Here is an 18,263-nt window from a genome sequence, read left to right as displayed (position 1 = left end):
CTGGGTATTGGACTCTAATCTATCCTTCACCAAGGCCAAAGACGTACATGATCTAAAAGCGGAATTTCCAATAGTCCATCTGTGCGTTTAGGTACAATCCATCTTAATGTACCACCCTGATCAACTGTACTGTGCTGTATGATACTGCAGCGTTAACATTCCACGAGGAGTCCAAAGTACCCTTTTGCAGGGCCAAAATCATACATGGTGAAGAAACATGGGGTCTAAGGCTTCTGGTGTTGTTACCAAACCTTATACTCAGAGACATTTTCTCAGGCCACACTGGTATATGATCAATAAATGCAGAGTCTAAGAGACTATTCGTGTAACATACTACATACCAAAACATTATTCCATGGCTAGTTGGAGGTGCATGTTCATCGTCTGGCCTTCTGGGGGTTCAGATTAAACAAGTGTGGCCCTTGTACCCGCCCTTGGTCTAGGTACAAACTGTCCTACTGCAACACAATGCCTTTTCTCAGGTGTAAACATATCTGGTGAAGAAACAGGGGTTCTATGAGTCCATCGGTTTCGAGATTTAAATCATGCAACCTTGAGAGTTCTCAGAGTACATTGGCATTTAAGACTAACATTATGTACCACCATATTAGGGGGTATACATAGGGGTTCCTCAGCTTACAACATTACCAACATACAACATTTTGAGGTTACGAACAGCACACAGAGAACTAGTTTGTGCAGCGTCAACATGCTGCAGTTACCACCGTATTTACTCTGTTTTTTTCCTATTTGATTGAGGCATACAAATGTTTTTCATGCACAGATTTACTGTAATTAAAACTTTACAGCTGTGTTAACGTAGGTTAGTGATAGACTGGTGGTGCGTATTAGTAAACAGAACCCTGTAAGTAGGAGTTCAAGGGGGTAGCCTACCTGTTTCTACTTCCCCAGGGATAATTTATGGACAGGTGTATTCCCAAATTGTAAAAGTCAAGTGCCACCGATACAAAAGCACACCCATTGGGAGTAGCACACTAGCAGCACTCCCCATACCCGAAAATGATGGTGAAAACCCTTGTAGCTAATGTGATCACAAATCAGGCACGCTCTGCCTTGCAGAAAGAGAGAAAGAGAGAGAGAGAGAGAGAGAGAGAGAGAGAAGTAGAAAGAGCGAGGGAGTTGCCGCCCCCGCTGCACGACACCCCTGCAGCGGTTTCCGAGCAACCATACCCGCTTTACCTGTGCGGCAAGCACGCAGCAGCGCACACCCCCTCACTTTACCGGATTGAGACAATCGTGGTTAAAAGCCCTCTAGCAGCGGGGCTGAGTCACGCCACGGAACTCACGCATACACGCACACGTTTCTGCGATTTGGCGACACGCACACACATTGAGGATGCCAACTGAGAGAAATCAAACTGTAATAAAACATAAACAGCACCTACAAGGATGCCTGCAGCAAGGTTTGAATAGCATTAATTTTAAAATAAATAAGCCAATGTAAAGTTAATAACAAGGGCATGCTGTAGTGTAGTAATGTATTTCTTATTATTGTCATCATTGTATTGTTTTAAGGCGGTTTGTTCAAGTGGCTTGGGAGGACGCTCGTAATTGAGTGCCTCGATCCGTCCCAAAAATGTTAAGCAAATTAAAAAATAATAATAATCTAAAAAGGGGGCTTCATGTGACCCCCCCCCCCCCCCACAAGCTGCATCACTCAAAGACCCCTGACATCAATACACACTCACTCACACGAACATGGTGAGACAAACAAAGTCGCACACACACTTCTTACGAATCACACTGCAGCACTCACCAAGAAAAACTCCTCCAAGATCCTCCAAAAAGCGCCTTTTTGTAACGCTCCGATATAACTCCTTTTCAGGCTCCTTAAAACGGCTCCGGTTGGTTTGCAACGAACAGATAATTTGGAGTTAACATCGGGAACCAGCAAACGCCTACGAATGGCTGACGCTCCCCCCACCCTTGCACAATGTGACACTTTTGGATAAAGTGTTGAATGGGAGCGAACTGACGTCTTATAGGCTGCAAGGCAGAAGCCCCAGTCAAGAGACGCCCTGGACCTCCCCACTGTCGCACACTCGCCCTTAAAGGCGCACACGTCCTTTTATTTTTTTGGCAGCACACAACCAGGGCGCCAATTGAAGCAAGAGGCTGCAGAAAAAAAAGTGATGATAATGAATGCAGCTGACAACGTTGTATTAAACGTAGCCGACGCTAGGTAGAGGAGCAAAAACTGCACTCAAGTAAGAGAACTGTTAGAATAATATGACCGAAGTTAAAAAAAAAAAAAAAAGTACCCCAATAGCTGCTTCATTATCCAGAAAAAGCTACTAGATGCTGAGTGAGCAGCGTCTGATAGATGTATTTTTAAATAGCATATGAGCCTAAAATATTAATTCAAATATTGCTCAACAATATCAATTTAAAGCAATAATAATGTAAACAAAGGTGGATAATTAACTTTCTTTGTATACACATGAGAACCAGCATAACAGGGTCACCAGGCAGAGATTATTCATTATAATAATTTGTTTATATTAAACTTCAACGGGTGGATTCACTCACATCTATCAGCAATGGTGACATTCATTTCATTTTTCAAAAATAACGTGAGTTCTGCCAACTCTGTAAATTGATGAGTGATGATTAATTGATCAATTTAAGTGGATGAAATTAGAAATATTGAATAAAAATTATTTAAAATGCATGAATGTGTTGATTTCAACCAAATGGGCCAGTGTCAGTGTACTTCAGGTGGCACTACACACAATGAATATTAATCCAGTAAGGCTCAGAGATCTGCAGACTTAAGTCAATTAGTGGAGCCCAAAATTCAAAGTCAACACGGTGAAGCTGCATTTAGCTGTTATGCTGCACACAAACAGAATAAACTGCCAACAGAAGTGAAGTCAAAATGTAAATGTTTTTAAATCCAGGTTAAACACTTTGCTTTTCCCCCCATGCTTTTGATTAAATTGACAGTGTGTAGAATGTTTTGATTTCTCAAAGTTCATTCATTTTGAAAACCCACTATTAATTAGAGTAGGCTAATATGCAAAAAAAAAAAAAGTTCTATCTCATTAATATACATTTTTTTTATATAATCGTAGGCAGAGGCGGAGCCAGAACGTGGCTCACGGGTGGGCTTGGAAAAATCTGTGTGGGCCTAAATATTTGTCTCATATATTCAAATAAAATGACAAACTGAATATGAAGTTCAGATATTCCTAAGACAACCGCAATGATGCCATTCGAAATATTCAATAAAAATAAAACATCAAATTAAAAGATAATTTAATAATAATAAAAAATAATAATACAAATCATGAATCTCACTGGGTGGGCAGTCTGTCAATCTGGGTGGGCCTCCAGGCCCACCCATGGCTCCGCCCCTGATCGTAGGTAAAGTAATCTCTAATTATATTAACACACGGCGCGTCTCCCGTGTAGGAGGCTGCCATGTTTTGTCGCCATCTTTCTGCTACGGGAAACCGAAGGAGACAAACTTAGCGAACGCAGTTCCTCCACATCATGACGACAGCATGTGTAACAAATGCAATGCACGCACTTAGTCACATGAGGGAATACGAGATGTCGTTTGGGATAACATTTTTCCGAAGAAATTGGTGATAGGCTGGCGTCGTGTGGTCTCTCTGAGGCACTGTAGTGCACACGCTTCAAAATTCACGCACTTCGTATTAGTTCACCACTAGATTAGATAGATAAATTCTACACATTGGGCCTTTGAGGTCTTATAAGCATTTTAAAATGTGTTTTATTTTTGTTATTTTACAAACCTTTTATTTTTCTTACTTTATTTTTATAAATGTTTTTAGAGTTTTTTTTTTGTCAAGGTGTTTCAATGTTGTCAATGTAAGTTCCTTCAAGCCTTTTTTGAAGACTACTTTTGTTTTCCGTTTTCTCTGCTTTGCTTCAGAGTGTCGCCAACTGTTGTGTTTGTAAATGCTTGTCGAAGTTGTGTCTTGAGTTGTCTTATGCATAAAATGTGCTACATAAATAAAGTTGTCTTGCCTTGCCTTTTATCTATGCTATAGTAACCATTTATAACTACAATGGCACTCTGTAGAGCATAGAGCTTAGGCAACTTCCTGGTTCATGGAGGATGTATGGGTGGATGGGTAGTGCCAATAATAACATTTTTTACACAGCGATCCAGCAATTATCCGCCTTTGACTTGTACCCCGTCACACAGCATCCCGCAATTAGACAGGTAGATAAGTTCAATGTCAGGTTCTGGTGTGACGTATCAAATAGTTGAGGGACAGCGACAATCGGGCAGGGGGATTGGGTGTCGGCCGCGAAACCCCTCTCACCTCTCTTTCGCGACATTGCAGAATGAACACAGAATGAATACCGCCTCTCATATCGATCCCGAAGGCGAAACACTTCCCATTCAGTGCCGTTTATACGAGACGACAACCACAGAAAAAGGGAGGAAAGTTAGCTTTTTAAATTATTTTACATTTTCACACAATATTCGCCCAATTACGCACATGCAGTGCTCGAGACAAGACATTGCAGCATTCGCATTCATTCATTTCTCAACAAACGTTTTTCTCTGCTAAGTGCAAGCTTTGCATGTGATGCATGACTTTTCCCTCCAACATGGCTTCATGACAATGAAAACAACCACAAGAGCACACACTTATTGTACCTGCACACATGTGGTGTGCTACCAGCTGCACAAAGCCTACATTGTTTTGCTGCACAGCTTATCTGATCGCCCCAAGCCTTTTTCTCAAGCTGATCCTCTTTGCTATTGACCTAATTTAATGTTAAGACACACCATCTTCAAATTAATAGAATTAATAAAGTAAGCAGATTTGAAGCAGTATGAAGCACTATTTGCATGCCCAGCGCAAGTCTAGCGCAAAGTGCAGTTTAACTGTGCGAATGGGTGGCGTTTTCTTTCTTTGGTATTTTCGTAGACATGCTGGATGAAGTGCAAGAGCTCCACTTGCATAACGATGTTAAGTCAGCCGCTGTGAAGTGGACACTTGAAGATCGTCTTTGACTCCCGATCGTTAGCCTGTGTGTGACAACTGAACACACGCATACACATATATATGGGTGTGCGCACACACACTCATAGTTGCGCTGCAGTCAGGGGGGGTGCTTTTAAAAATATCGACAATGATACTAATACATTCAATGAATACCGTACACATACAGTGTCAGCGGAGTGCGGAATCCTACGCTTTGATCAAATCCACCAGAATCGCGTTACACCACCTGTGCAAGGTCTGAGCAATAATTCAATATCAATATGTACCGCGATAGACACATGATCAAAATCAGTACAAAATGTGTTGAATAAAATGTTTGACAAAAAAAAACAAAATCCGGAATAAAACCCCGACCTTGGCATTTTGTGTGCTGTAGACAGAAGCTACAGTATGCTGCTAGATTTGTGCCACAATTACAAGCACGTAGAGGAAATTTTGAGCAGAGTCGTCTTCCGGGTGACCTACCGAAGAAGCAGCCGCTTGGACCGATGAGTAAATGAGCACGCACACACGAGCGTGCGTGTGGCACAGGGGTCGGCAACCTTTAACACTCAAAGAGCCATTTCGACCCGGCTTTCCCGGAAAAGAAAATACTGCGAGCCACAAACACTTTCTGGAATGAAGATGTTAGCCTATTCTAACCGTGTCTAAAAAGTGCATAGTAAAATTAAACGGACTTACCTCACGACACACGATTGATGGGTGTCTTTTTGCAACGAAGCATCTCATCGAGCCATGTTAAACAAGCCAACGTAATCCAGCGAACCTTACTATTTTCACTTGTTATTGTCTAAAAAAAAAAGAAAACAAAATGCTACTCGACGGTAAATACGGGCGGCCATTACTTCCACATTCCATAGAGGACACGTCATTGTGTCGCACACACCTTCGGAACACACATATAAGTTGCAGTCAAGAGCGGAATCGTGCTATTTTGCGTATTTTGCTATTTTCACCGCTTTAAATTGGCTAGAATTTCATAAAAATGACAGACGAAGTAAGAACGGATCATTAGCATCGCTTGTGAAGTAGAAGCTGTCAAGGATAAAACCGATTCAAAACCGAATCGAAAATGAATTTGACCATACCCCGCATACTGCCCGATGACAGCTGGGATAGCCACCAGCACGCCCGCGACCCTTGTGAGGACAAGAGGGTTGGATAATGGATGGATGGAGACCATTTTTAGTTGATTTCCTCTTTAAGATCAATAAATCAATCAATAAAGGTTTTCAAGATGGACACTATTTGGTCAACGGCTATCTTTAGCTTAAAGAGACGGTGGGGCCGGGATGGCCATGTTTTAACTAACAAGTACATTTTATATATTTTTTGATCAGGAAAATGAAAAGAGTTGCCATTTTCTATTTTATCCATTCATTTTGGAGAAATTTGGAAATAAGTGACTCCATGAATAACGCCTCTCGTTAATTAGGCCAATGTTCGCGCCCCCTACCGTTCTATCCTTGTTCGGCCGGAGTCACGGGATGAAGCGATTCCAAACGCTCCATTGGAAATCATTGTACTTTCATTGCTTATAACGTCCAAAAACAGCGATCAATTGGCCCACTAATGCCCACTTAAACATATCAAAAGGATTAACCTCTCCGTGGCTGATTTATGAGAATAAGGAAATGTTGAAGTGAGCACAGCTACATAGATTTAGGCTGGACGAGCGCACACTGCTTCTTTGCTTAAAAAAAACAAAAAAACACTGTTTCTTTGCTGATCACGGTTAGGACGAGCGAGGCATTAAACAACAGTCAGGATATTTACAGAGACTGAAGTGGAAATGAGTAGACGTGCACATTTATGTGGATGAGGAATGGCCACATTTTTTCGACCAACAATACGGCGTCCAATGTAAACAGCCGAAAAGGTACGTTCCAATGCGGCCACACTCGGTTGTGGAATCAGCTTCGCTGGAACTTTTTGTTCGCTGAACATTGACACTTGTTCGATGAGGGCTTACCCTCACTCTCTGGCGGCTGCAAGCAGTGTTGGACAACGCACGCGACTGCTTGGGAGGCAACCCCGCGACATGAAGATCGACGCAGGCTGGACGCAGAGTAAGGAGCTAATGTTGTTGTGCTAACACCTTTTGTTTTAACGACGTGAAGCTAGTTGTTGCTATTAGCCATCCTATTATCCTACCTTTAGGATGGAAGAGTGGGGCTTAAAGCTCCAATCTGCCTGCTGCTCGCTGCAAGCCGCCGTCTCGACACGAGTTTAGCGTAGCTAAATGTCCGAAATATAACCAGTCGGGGTCCGTGTGCGCATTCATGCTCTTGTCCGCTTCAGCTTATGTAGGTGGAGGAGCAATCGCCACGGTATTTTTGATTTTGTGGAGGTGAACATGATGAGATCACGTTTTGTCAATAAATCCAAACTATTGTGCATTTGCATTTTGTTGGCGATCGGACGCCGTTTTAGACAACAGAACTGACAAAGCGAGCAATATTACCACCTTGCCTCCCTCCCGTGACTTAGACCGCTGAGACCGAAACATAACATAAGCCACGCTCCAAAAGGGGGCGGGGCAATTTGTCGTAAATCTAATCACAAAAAAAGTCCTTAAATCACGACAGTCTTTTGGGGTGTGGCACTTTAGTATTGATGTCCTTTTTACATGCAAACCTATTATATAAGTGCCAATGTTAAGCTTACCCAAGTGACCCTATAAGCAGATGTACCTAATGTGGCTGTAGATACATGCATACTGTCAGTTTACAGTCCTGCTGCCTATTTAGCAGTGATGCAGTGGTTTATTAACTATGTCACCCTTACCGAACAAGGCTAAACAAACCTGCGCAGTGACACGCTTGCTATTCAAACACATGCAAACAATAGCGCCAATCACCTCGTGTTGAATCAATAGTGGCCTAAAGCTGAGGTGTGTGTGTGCTGAGAGAACAGAGTGTTCTTGTGTCTAAGTTTGTAAATGCTTTACAGCTTGGGCACAGGGGGGCCCCTAAACCCTAAAGGCTTATCATTACATTGAGGGCCCTGCCATGGACCCTTTCTAATTTTGAGCACATTTCTGGGATTCCTCAGAGGCCAGAAAGGGGGTGCATTGTAGTCTAGTAGTAAATGTTATATTTTGAGTGTGATTCATAATATAAAAGATTAAATAGCGTTATAATAGTACAGTTTGTTCTTGTTATCGCAACATATTCCTGCAAAAGCAAGTGAGGTATGTCATCTTGGCACTCATTTTTCAGCACCCCCCACTTGCCTGCGTCATGATGTAATCACTCACAGGAAGCACCTTATAAAGGGAGACGGGGCGGGAGCGCGAGATGGCACATGACGGAACACTTAAAGTGGGAAATTAACCCAAACACATTTTTTTCAAGAATATGTTCCCAGCAGGCCCAGTAGTTGAAACACGGCATTCTGATTAATATTGTATTTGTGGAATATGAGTTAAGCAGCACAGTCCACCCCTTGTTAGCCATCTCAGGGGGCTGCCATTTTTTCACTTCTGTCGACTGAAAGTGACATCACAACTGCTCAGGGCTCAGGTACGGCTCAGGTACGACCAATCACGGCTCTGCTTCAGAAAACAGGTCAGCCGTGATTGGTCGTTACCTGAGCAATTGTGATGTCATTTTCAGTTGGTAGAAGTGACCAAATGGCCGCCCCCAGAGATGGCTAAAAACGGGTGGATTAATTTTTATACCACAAACACAATATTTATCAGAATGCCTTGTTTCAACTAGTGGGCTTGCGTAGAACATATTCTTGAAAAAATATGTTTGGGTTGACTTTCCCTTTAAGGAGCGTCTTCATCATTGTCACTCACACATCGCCTCCTTCACCACTTAAAAAAGATCACCTTTTAATACACTTCCTTTCTGTGGCACACAGGAAGGAATTCCCCTTTGTGGCATTGCAATACAAATGTAGCACGACGGTGTGGAAGGGTGGAGCCTGGTTGGCTCATCAGCGTAAATGATTTCTTCACAATGGAGGTCAGAGCATTGATTGCCCCAGCCTGCCGAGGTAATTAAATTGCATGCATATTCAGCCTATGGCCAAAGTCCACACAGATACAAACACACGAGCAGGAGGCTTGGAAGGTGACGTCAAGCATGAGAGCCTATCGAGCAGCACGGCGCACATAGGCGTCTGATTGCCAGTTGGCTTGTCTTTGTTGACATTTAAAAAAAATCTTAATCAAAGAGTGGACTCAGCATTTGTTCAGAATAATCCTGGAATCAAGTCAATTCCTTTTTCCTGACCTCATTTGAAGATTTAATAACTACACGATGGCACGTTCCTGGAAGGTAGACCTTAATATGCACAGTTTACAATGGAAGTGTCATCATATAAATCTTAATTAACTGCTCAGGCAATATCTTAACAACTGTAAAAATAAGATAACCTACGTACAGTAAAACATTCAGTGATGTCCTTGCCATGAACTCTGTACTGAATGTGCAGATTGAAACATGACCAGGAAGGTGATTCTATCCACAGTAGTGAAGTCGTATGTGACATCATAGTTCAACTTGTGAAGGTTTTGTGCAATTTTGACAAATATTTTTTTCCAGAAAATGTTGTTAAAACCCCACATCGTATGACTTAAAAGGTGTTAACTTTGAAATGTCCACTGTGTTCAGAATAGGAAAACTGTAGCACACAAAACATCCCAATACAATGTAGATGAGTTTGCCATAAAGTTGCTGAATAATGAAATAAATCATCAGTGCAATGAATATCATCTTACACAGACTAACAATGGTGTGAGTATAGCATACATTTAATTGAGCTCATGTCTTGTCATCGCTCGTACAGTAGTTGCTCTATGCAAACATGAGGTGCAGGTGTGCACTTCAAAGCTGATGACACATCCCAGTACATTACAGCTCTATTGTGGCTCACAGATCCTCCCACAGACACATTTGTTTCCTTCCATGGAAACCAATCACAAGGCGATGGAGCTGTGATCACTCACCCAAGCGTAAACCAAAGCACACTTGTTAGCAAGATCCTTGAGATGCTTCGCTTCTTAATCACTTCCTCCATTAGCAAATGCTGATGGGAAATGGAGTGATCGGATTGTAAATGGCTCACAACACAAGAATTTTCTATTCTAGAGAGCAATACAAACAGAGCCCTGATACAACTCATCGTGGCATCATGCCTCAGCATTGTTATGCTGAGTGGTTACAGTGTTGCGAACAGGTTGGCCCAAGCCAGTCCGCCTTGTTGATGATGACAGGGTGTGTTTTGTCTCCAAGACATAGGCCGGGAGAGTTACTGGCGAGCACGTCTTGAACGTGAGTCGTGAATCAAAGTTGTTAGTAATCCTCGCGTTGAAGTGACTTCACGTCGTAATGGTTTGGTCGCACTAAAGAGCATGGGAACACAAGATTCCATTCGCAGTCATGCTAAAACCGCACACCCTCCCTACGGTGTCTGACGTCTGGGGAGAAGCTGTGAAAATGACAGCTGTGGTGTGAAGGAGTACGTCATGCTGCTCTCCGACTCTACAGCTGTTGTGTGTATGCACCGCTGGATTAAACACAGATGGAAAGCGACTCCAAATATGCCTTGTTTCCGGCACATTTTTCCCACAGATAATATTGAGCAGCGCCCGAACATCTTTTAGCGATTAGGCAGTCCTGAAGAGGACCGTGAACAGATGTACTCCCTGGCCTGTGTTTCAAACAGCCAAAACAGGAGTTTCTGGCACCAGGCCAATGACTATCCCAGGCTTCCGGTGCTCTTGATGTTGCCTACAAAGCAAAAAGTTTACCTACAATCTATCAATCTTATAGTAACAATCCACAGCCAGGGGATCTTAATCCTCCCTCCATTTCCCATGGGTGATGTTAAAATCGCACATCAGAGACCAGAGCCTCCTTTGAGGAACTGATAAAGATTTCAGATGTGCAGCAAGGAAATCAGCAGGGTTGCTATCACCAGGGGGTGCATTTGTGAGGCATTCAGTATAAAGGCATAGCCACAGGGTTAAGAAATTACTGCTCTCCCTCATGGCGAGTCAAGAGGGCAAAAAGACGTGTAAAGATGGATAGTGCACAGATCAGTCAGCTGGATACGTCTTCTTTCCACATTTTCTGGATGACGAAGCTTGAATCATTTGGATCAAACTATGCGCGGTGTCAGAGGGCTTTTTGTTCCATTCTAACAAGAGCTTCGGGCCTTGGTGGAGGTGAGGGGGCGGTAAACCGGGCTACCTGCGGCAGGCGCATTATTTCCTCATCACAGAAACGATCTACATCATGGATTACACATGCGATTTCACAATGAGGACCAGCGGCCATTTTCCATCTCCTACAAGGAAATAAGATGTGCAGAAGCATACATTTGAGGCGATATGCAACAGTCCATTAAGGCAACCAAGCGTGGGTCGTCTATGGAATTTGAGGGCAGTTGAAGCCTTGAGGCTATGCACTAACCGCTATATACTTGACAAATCAGTAAACCACCAACCACTTTGCACAACACCAAATGTAATGCTGTGGTACCTACAAATTTGAACACCCCATGATTTAGAAAACCGCCAAACATTCTCAAGAAGTCAAAAAAACTTGGTGAGTAAATGCCAAACATACAGCGTACGTCACCAAGGTTCAGCTGGCATCAAAGCTAGTGCTAGTGGCACTGATGCCCATAGATGGTTCCAACAAAAGGGGTTTAGGGGCAGGGACATACTAGCACCGAAATTAGTCCAGGGAATATTTGTTGACGGGATATGTGTGGGCCAACATGGGGTTGACCGACCAAAATGATGGCTGGGAATTGAATATTGCGCTCCAGTTTAAGTCATTTGCACACTAATACAGTCGGTCAGGCTAGCCTCAATTCAAAGTCAAGTCAGTCGCCAGTACAATTGCAATGCACGACGAGGGCCAACTTCAAAAATAAAACCTAAGTAAGGCATTGATATCAATGTACACTATTACTTCTTCACTTTCATTTTGAAATTGACCCTTGCGGATAGCGCGTTGCATAGTGGCCTATGAGCAACCGTTGTGGCGGCTGCCTTGACTAGGCTGGCTTCCCGTTAACGGCTCCATTTGCCATGAGATGTGGCTGAACATGTCGCTGGAGGGTCGTCGCCTGTCAGTGAGACGATTATCTCTGTGTTGCTGCGCCGCTGCTTCGACAATCTGTTGATGGTTGGATGAATTATTATGCCATCGCAACACTAATGACATTTGTCAGCACTTTTCCTCCATCTTAAGAGCCATTCTGTTGCATTAGCAGAGTGCTAGTTTGTTCTTGATATGCTGTATGATGTACTGCCAAATGCACATCCACTAGTAGCATTTGACAAGAGTGCAAGGCAGCTACATTTCCTGTCTCGTACTTAATATGTTCTTCTATATTATAATGAAAGTTTCATACGAGAAAAAAAAATGGAATATGCATACATGTACTGTTACAATCCTAATCAGCACATTTCAAGATGATTAACATTCCTATGGGCGGCACGGTGGTCGACTGGTTAGCACGTCCGCCTCACAGTTCAGAGGTCGTGGGTTCGATCCCGGCCCCGGCCTCCCTGTGTGGAGTTTGCGTGTTCTCCCCGTGCCTGCGTGCATTTTCTCCGGGTTCTCCGGGTTCCTCCCACATTCCAAAAACATGCATGGTAAGTTGATTGGACTCTCTAAATTGCCCCTAGGTGTGATTGTGAGTGCGGATGTTTGTCTCTGTGTGCCCTGCGATTGGCTGGCAACCAATTCAGGGTGTCCCCTGCCTACTGCCCAAAGACAGCTGGGATAGGCTCCAGCACGCCCGCGACCCTTGTGAGGATAAGCGGTATCGATAATGGATGGATGGATAACATTCCTATCTTTCAGACATTGACTGTTCCTGTTCATTAAGCAGACTGTACAGATCCCCATAGTAAAAGAACAAAGATTCACCATGACTTATACCTTGATAATGAGAACCAAAAAGAAAAAACAAAACAAAGAGTGAGTTGAGTCAGCGTCAAGTGGAAAGAACATAGTGTCGAGGTTTATGAAAGCCTGTAATTATCTTGGAGCCAGCAGATAACTCTCGACATTTACATGTAACATCACTCTTTCAATCTGTGTTGAACCAATGTTTTGTCTTGTGAATCTCAGTTTACTCGATTCAAATTTGTCCTTTCCCAACTACCTCTGGAGACGCTGCCGCCTACTCACTGTTGTGGTCACCCGACAGGAAGTGGATCAGCCGGGGAGCTGCCCCAGACCAAATAGTGCGAGGCCTCTGGAGCCTGAAGGCGTGTGGGAGGTGTGCACTGAGCTCTCAGGGCACAAAGTGCCTCTTGCTTCTTTGCCAAGTTGGCTGTGTATACAGACACACACATAAACTCACTTGGAAAAAAGGTGTGCACATAAAAGTCACGTGATCATTGCTCTGTTTACACAAAAATGGGACTTTACATGTGTTTGCTGAGTCCCAAATCAAGCCACAGATTTCCAGTGTGCAGGAAGAGGGTGTCGTTTTACACATCTCTAAGAGATATCACACTCACATACGTGTCCCCCTGACCTCACATTGGCTTGGGTGAAGGACTGCCTTTAAATAGGGACTCATGTCAGAGCGGTTTAGACATATTGTGACATATTGATCATGATAAAAGAGCCTTGTTAGTATTCTCTGGCAAGACACACTCTCAAAAGAATGTGCGGGAAGAGAAAGTGGTCTGGTTTTCTATTTCAGATTCAAGGAGAGCCAAAATAATGAGCAGGAAATGATGGCCCTCGGGTATGCCTGCCTGCCTAATAATTATCCCTGCTAATTAAAAAGCAGCTTTGATACCCTGAGGATAGCTTGAAGGTATATACCACCACGAAGCGTCAGATTAAAATGTGTAATTTTCAATGAGCATCTTTGTGTGATGTGTGTTCTACCTTTATAGGTGACAATAGCCAGCCATCCAATTACTACTGAACCATCCTGGCTACCAGTGCTCCTCTCTAATATCCATGTTGAATATCATAGATTATATTACCCCAGGGTGAAGTTGGTTGGTTTGGTAATAGTTCTATGCACAGAATTTCTAGACAGAGCCAAAGTTTTGTGATTGCATAGTTTGATAGCCTGAGGAGTTCATCTCTGTTAATTATAGAGGATCTGATCGTATAGGCTTTATTGAGTAGTACCTTGACCACTTGGCACTTAAAGGAGAACCATCACCTCCGAAAATGAGGCTGAGGCTCCCAGTCAGAATTGCTGCATTGCACCTTCAGTGTTGGCACCATGGATCTTCATCTACAGTATACCGCTTGTCCTCATTAGGCTTGTGGGTGAGCTGCATAATATCCTAGTTGACATTGGACAAAAAGTGGGATACACTTTGAACTGTTGGAGAGTCAACCGAAGGCGGCGGATTCCAATGAAAACAAATTAACCATCGACATGCCTTGTGCAGAGCTGGGCATACCGCCTATGTGACGGACCGGTCCGCCTATGACGGATGCCCAAACCCGCCTATGACGGGAAACTTAGAAAAATAGCCGGACTACGCATAGTCAGGAGCCCATTTTTTCCCGTTTATGTAATCGGCTATTTACCCCCATCCACTACCCCGTCACATGTGGTATCTACTGTATGCAAAGCTCTGCTTCTCTGCTTTCAGAATCTGACGGGGTGCCGCCAGTGGTAGTTTGTCAAAGTTGCTAGTCGGAAATGCTAACGGAATCTCGTTTAAAATGATAGTCGGACCGGCCTGTAGAAGATTACTATTTAGTCCGGCCGGGCAAAATAGTGGATAAACGGATGGTGGAAGGGTACCCCGGCTGTAGGCGGAGGGTGATAAACGGACCGTGAATTTTTTGTGAAATGCCCAGCTCTGTTGAATAGTTTAACAAACTCACAGACTGACAGTGGCCATTGGCAGCTTAATAGCTACACGTTCATTCAAACACAACGGATGCATGGAAGTAAAAGGGCAACGTTTTTTATCTGTTTTTGTATGTTCAGGAAGCAAGCCTTTATCCAATTCAAAATCCCTTTTATTCTGGTTAAACCAACTTCTATAAGACTTGATTGGATAAAAAGTCCTCATCATTAAGGGTTATTGTACTTTAACTGCCTTTGAAATTTAACTCCAGCGGTGATTATTTTTTGGACCCCACAATGGAATGAAAAATAAAAAATCACAATATTTGTACAACCATAGCCTTAAAACATTGCCTGGATGCTGGCTTTAGAATACAAACAAGTCCATGTCAAATATTACTGTGTTAAGTCTTCACTAAATTGAGAGTCTGTCAATTAAATGCTGTCGTTGGACTAACCTACGGAAAATTAGAGTCAGCGCTGAACAAACTGTAGATCATATTGCTGGCACTCTCTGTGACAAAAAACAGACTTGACACTCATTGGAGCTAACGGCTGCTCTGACAGCTTACACATACAGAGCGGGAATTGATATTAGTAATGGGGAAAGACGCAAATGAATGCAATGGACCAGCTGGCCTGTCCCTCGCACCTTGCAAACACCACTCCCCATTGTCTACCGGCCTTCCGTGTTTGCACGGGCACATGTCCACATAACGTAATGCTGATCTCTCATGACACAGCTCTAAATTGGCAAACACGACCCTGTCATATTGCGCCAAGCCGGTGTAGTATTGGTGTGATTAACGCCTTCGGCCTAACGATGGTTGGATTAGGAGGAGGAGGAATTTCTAAAGAAGCCAAACATACATCAGCTAAATTGGCCGGGTGATTCAGACGGAAAAAGGGAGTTACAAGCTAGGAGGAGGAGTACGAGGGAGATTGAGAGGAATGGTTCCGGGTGTAGTCACAGAAGGAAAGCCACCCACTGTGACCACAAAAGCTTGACTCATGCGCTTCAACCGGCAAATGGCTTTTGGTACAGGGACACACTATCGGGTCTCCTCTTGCAGGACACACCAAACCAAAGCAGACTCACAAGTGTCACTCCTGTTGCCAGGGTGAGGCAGTGTGGAATATTTTACTGTACTTTTGAATAGCTGATCATGGCAAGATATCTTTTTGTTATTCTACTGGGAGCCATTCATAAAAATGCATGTGTACTGTTTGGCTACACACTGTTGACAACTGGAACAGCGTGTCCTGCCTGTGTTGCAAAACAGCATGATTCCCTGTTATGTGATTGTCGGGGGAAAAAAACAAGCAAACACTCACACTGAATGGAAAAACACTTCAGGAAAGTGATGTTTTTACCCCTGCGAGGTATCCTCCTAATTAGTTGATCATTTAAAATTCCAACTAATGGAACATGATGTTATTACAAGACAAGTTCACTTGTTTTTTTCATTTTTATATTGTTATTAGTTTCATAATTGAATTTGATTCACTTTTTATGCCTTTAAATATTGTCATTCATCCACGTCATTTCATTCACAGAATTCGCTTTCTATGTATTTACTATTCGAACCACAATTATACTGTCATGTAATTTGTAGTTTCCAGGATTATGGTATATTCGTAATATAATATTTATAACACAAAATAAGGGGTAATATTCAATACATTTGGATTAATTCCCCCTGCAATTCTTTTTTCCCCCATTATTATTGTTCTTTTCATTTGATCACTGATTTAATTGCAATTATTTACATAGAGGTACATGCTTGAAATGAAACTATTATTGTGCAGCCATGCATTTTTTAAACTGTTGTCCTCATTGAGGTGTAGTCTACTGTGTCCGACTTTTGGCGAGCGAAGCGGGATACACCCTGCGCTGGTGGCCAGCCAATCACAGGGCACATAGACAAGCATTCATAATCACATTTATACAATCCCTGCAGGCAGATTTAGGTCCTTTATTAAACTAACGTGTGATTTTTGGAATGTAGGACGTTGCTGGAGTACCTGCAGAAATCCAATGCAAGCATGATGAGAACATGGAAACCAAAGAAAGGAAGACCTAAGCCACAATTTGAACCTGACCCCTCTCAAATGTGAGGCGAACGTGCGAACCACTATATAAGTTTTTCCTTCATCTAGTGGCTGGAAGAGGTCACGTAGGGTCTATTTCCATTTGTGTGTGATGGAGGGCATCTCCATGCAACTGACACTTATGTGCGCAATGTTACGACATCCAGCACAAGAACTTCATACTGTGAGACCTTTCTCATGTAAGCAACAAAGCAAAGGTAACAACAATATGAGAAGCTTCTCTCAGTATGATGCAATACAGGTCACACCAATTTCTAAACTACGATAAAAATACGCAAAATGTGGTGTTGCTAATAGTTTGTCATCCAAAAAGAGCAGGATTGTGCAGTATGCGTGGAAGCAGATATTGTGATCGCCATACGTGTGCATCAAGTGAGAGCATAACAAGTGTGTGAACATACAAGTGTTGTGTGTGCGTTTTAGCACCTCGCCTCCGTTTCCTGTTTTCATCTCACTATGTCCCCAGTCACTTTGCGAACACGCCTCCAGCCTGTGCAGCAAAGCCCCACACCCCACCACCTCCCTCCCTCCCTCCCTACCTCCCTCCAACCCTTCCCCCCCATGAAGATAAGAGTTTGTGATTACGGCTGATAGAAAAGCAAGCCTGCACTCTTATAACCCAAACAAAATACATGTGGTGTGTGTGTGGGGGGGCGGGGGGGTTGCGTGTGTGTGTGTGTGTGTATAAATCGCTTCACAAAGGCAGCTCTTCTAGAGTGTTTCTTGATTGGACACATTGAAATCTAATCTGACAGCAGAGAGACGAGCAGTGACACACACGTACACGCACACAATCACGCACACAACACACGCACGCACGTTCTTTCCTGGAGAGAGAACTGAGCATGGCAGTGATTACTCAACAGACCGGGGGCGGAGCCATGTTTGTCATCACTATTTTCAATGAAGTGCAGGCAACCAGTTCCAGCTGCACTGTGCACCAACTACATTGAAAAAAAATTGGTGATTGAAAAAACTTAGTAAAGTTTTTTTCACTCAGAAATTCTAAGTCAATTTTACCAGGAGAGTTTTTGAGAAAATTTTACCTGCATAGTATTAGATTATTAAAAAAAAAAAAAAGTCACTCAAGGGTTGATGAATGAAACCCCAACCTTCAGATTGGGAGACAGGCCCTTTACCACCTAAGCCATGCCGCTCAAACTGCGTGTTAGTATATCACTGGTGTTAGGCGGAAAACTCGTACCTCCAAAAGCGTTTTGGGGTTTATTTATATAATAATTAAAATAACATATTTTATTGGTCCGTTAACACAACAATGTAGATATGAATTGTATGCCTATGGGTCAATGCAACAAAGACAAGAACAAA

At 43.0% G+C, this 18,263-nt stretch overlaps 1 protein-coding gene across 3 annotated transcripts in view; it reads right to left on the bottom strand.

Annotated features, from left to right (window-relative positions):
• Window positions 1–18,263, bottom strand: part of errfi1a (ERBB receptor feedback inhibitor 1a) — a 56,122-nt gene that overhangs the window by 13,023 nt on the left and 24,836 nt on the right. The window contains exon 1 of one of the 3 annotated variants that reach the window (XM_086041245.1): window positions 1,778–1,991. The exons of 1 other annotated variant lie outside the window; for it this stretch is intronic. The gene's annotated coding sequence lies outside the window, so the exon portion shown is untranslated. One more of the 3 variants, XM_086041247.1, reaches the window with a different exon arrangement.

The sequence above is a fragment of the Filicampus tigris genome, chromosome 9 (genome assembly GCF_054856515.1).
Source record: "Filicampus tigris isolate MCC_2025a chromosome 9, RoL_Ftig_1.0, whole genome shotgun sequence".
NCBI classification, from domain to species: domain Eukaryota; kingdom Metazoa; phylum Chordata; class Actinopteri; order Syngnathiformes; family Syngnathidae; genus Filicampus; species Filicampus tigris.
This window is presented reverse-complemented; position numbering and strand designations above follow the sequence as displayed.